Source organism: Orcinus orca, chromosome 4, assembly GCF_937001465.1.
Source record: "Orcinus orca chromosome 4, mOrcOrc1.1, whole genome shotgun sequence".
Classification (NCBI taxonomy): Eukaryota; Metazoa; Chordata; class Mammalia; order Artiodactyla; family Delphinidae; genus Orcinus; species Orcinus orca.
This window is the reverse complement of record NC_064562.1, coordinates 71,455,321-71,458,836: the sequence shown is the minus strand read 5'-3', so window position 1 is coordinate 71,458,836 and position 3,516 is coordinate 71,455,321.

Here is a 3,516-nt window from a genome sequence, read left to right as displayed (position 1 = left end):
CTTGAGGAGAAGACATAAACTTTGTCATCTCCAAAAGCCTCCTTCAAGTAATTAATATTAAATGATGTTTAATGATTACATGGATGATTAGTGATATGTTGAATAAGTTGTATTTTTATATGGGTGATGCTTTCCTAATACCAAAGACAACTTACAGTTACAATGATGAACTTCAACCATTAGGATAGTTATTGAATGTATCTTCTGCTAACATCCATGCTTCTAAAAGAGTACTTGACATAAAGCAAATATATGAAGATTTACAAAATAGATACACATGGCCTAATAGCTATATTATTATACATCTTCAGGTGATACTAATTATTTGGGTTTCTGAGAATGAAGTGGGTCAAGATAAAAGGAATGATGCTATTTTAACTAACAATGGATGCCTATTACATGTCAGAAATCCTCTACATATTATCTCAGTCAGCAAAATAACAGCAGTGAGGTGTTGTTTTCGTATTCATTGCACAGGTGATGAAACCTGTCCAAGTTCACACAGCCAGTAGCAATAGAAGAAATATACGAAGCCAGGCAGCTTGATATCAGATAATATACTAAACCACAATTTGATACGGAAAATTTGTAGAACGATAACCAAAATTGGGGTGGGAAGAAGGGCATTTAGAACAGAAATAAAATGCCTACAAAGGATTCTTCAAATACAAGAAGAATTGTACTAAATCTAGTTGTAGGATGTCAATCAATGTCCCAAGTGGACTTAGAAGTATAGAGGAGGCCTAATTAAACATCTGATTAGGCCTAAAATAAGGTAAGAGAAACTAAGCATAGATTTTTTCAGGATTGTATAAGGGCCAAAAAAGTAATAACCTATTATTTATTTCTATTTCTGAATTGGACACAGAAACATTTTGATCAAAATAGTAGCTTTACTGTTATAAATAGCTGAATGGAAGTCATGACTTTTGACCTGTGAAGAAAGTGCTTGCTAATATGTTATGGAAATACACAGCCTTAAGGCCATCCTTTCTTCCCTCCTCTATGTCACTGGCTCAGTAGGACACCACAGGCCCCACACTGAGGGTCTTAGCCAATTACTTCAGGTTACCTCAGAGCAAGGAGCAAACTAGACTTCACTCTTTGCAGGCAGGCAGATACAAAATAGAGGCACAGACTTATTCGCGTCAGTACGCTCAAGTCCTCCCTAATTCACTTAACAAATAAGTCCCTCCACCCTTGAGAAAGACTGAGTAGCAGAGAGAAGGTGGGTTTTTTTCTGAGTGAATTTCCTGAAATTCATGAAAACCAGAGAAATAGAGAGTTCCCCTCAAAGGATTAAACCTCTGGAACTGGTGGGGAGTGGGGAACCAAATAGAGAAGATTAATAGGAATCTGGATAACATAATCCAAGTTATTTAAAAGTTCAGAATAGAAGTAAATGGGAGCATAAGTCTATTTAGAATAAATTGAGAATAGGACAACATAGTCTTGGATATGAAAGAAACTCTAAGGACATGACCCTCAAGGAGATGGTAGACTGAAAAATAACATTTGATAAAATTATAAATAATCCCAATTAAAAAAGAAAAAGGAAATCAGCTAAACTAAACCATATGGAATATATTTTCATTTGAAAAATGGGGGCTTCCCTGGTGGTGCAATGGTTGAGAGTACGCCTGCCGATGCAGGGGACACGGGTTCGTGCCCCGGTCTGGGAGGATCCTGCATGCCGTGGAGCGGCTGGGCCCGTGAGCCATGGCCACTGAGCCTGCGCGTCCGGAGCCTGTGCTCCTCAGCGGGAGAGGCCGCAGCGGTAAGAGGCCCGCGTACCTCAAAAAAAAAAAAAGAAAAATGGGATTTATTTTTATACTGTGAATAGACATTTAAGATCTTTCCTCAAAACGTAAGTTGTTGCAACATTGTGTTTTTAATAATCTATTCTTTTATCTTTGATGTGAAATCTTGACAATTCTTGTAATTAAAATTGAACATATATGAAGTACTGTTAGCTATGTTTAATTCCATTCATCTCATTCATTGGTCATTTATCTTGGCAGAAGTACAACACTGTTCTGATTATGGAGACTTTCTAATATGCATTTTTATCTAATATGATGAAACACTCTTTTCCTGATCCTTTTCCATCAAGACATTCTTCTAACAAAAAAAAAAGAAGTCTTTAGATTTCTGCAGAGTTAATCTGCAGAAAATGGTGGAAGCATTTGGTTGAAGTGCAAAGTATGTGGTTTTGTATTCACTTTGTAGTTGATCAGTCAGTCATTTAGTAAGTAGCTATCAATTACTTTCCCAGTCTGAGGATATACTAATGGACAGATAGTTATAAGCTATGCCTTCATGGAGTTTCCTGGTGATTAGGGATAACATACCTTAAACAAATCATGACAAATATCAATATGATGTGCTAAAAGTGAAATATGAGGGATGTTGTTCCCACATAAGATAAGGGAGTAACAATCTACAGGGTCATGGCAAGCTTCCATGAGGAAGTGATGTTTAAGCTCTCACATAGAATATCAGTACACCTTAGTCATGAAAGGTAGTAGAAGAAGAAAATTTGGTAAACCATATTTTTACTGGTATATTTACTTATTTTCTATCTTCTCAAATTGGAATGTAAGTTCCTTAAGGGCAGTGTATGTTTTATTCACTAATTCATGCTCTGTGCCTAGCTTCATGCCTGGAACAGAAGGAAGGAGAGGAAGAAAATGAGGAGAAAGGAAACGTTATAGTTGAAAGACTGAAGACAAGTGAGTATATATTTTGTAGAATTTAAATAAGTCTATGTGTGCAGAGAACAAAAAGCAAGAAAAGGCAGATTTTGAAGGATTTTAAAGGTCATCTTATAAATGAATTCTATTCTAATAGCACTGAAAACACTGAGAGGTATTAAGAAAGGAAGTGATATTCAGGGATTTTTCTCTTTAAAAGATCATTCTGGCTGCAGTCCTGAGCATGGATTTGGCTGACAGGAAGAGACAATGTGGAAATTACTTACTTGGACTAGAACAGTAGCAATGGTGATAGCAAGAAGTGGACAGAATAAGAATTCACTCAGGCAGTAAAAAGGCAAGATTTTGACTTCAAGTTTTATGGCTTGAGAAACTGAGGGTAAATTGAGAAGAAGTGAGGAAGTTGACCAGTAAATTTTTGAACATTTAAGTTTGGAGTATCCATGACACATCCAGGCAGAGGTATCAAGAAAGTAGGTAAATCTGAATCTACTTGAATTTAAGTTGAGGGACATCTTTGGTAGAATATTAAGTAATTCTGTGATTGCTCTTCACTTGTTAAACATTTTTTATTAGTGGCTTACAAGATGAGTTAAGATAGGCTTACCAAATTTTCAGGTGGCAAAAATCTGAGGCCACATAATTAAATAAAAGTGAAAATAGTAATAGAATATTTTGTATATGATGACTTTGAATATTAAATGAGATAATTGCTTAGTACTGTGTCTGTGGATTAGTAAGTGCTCAATAAATGTCAGGTTTTAAATAGTATGATTCAGTATAAAAATAATATTTTTGGGAG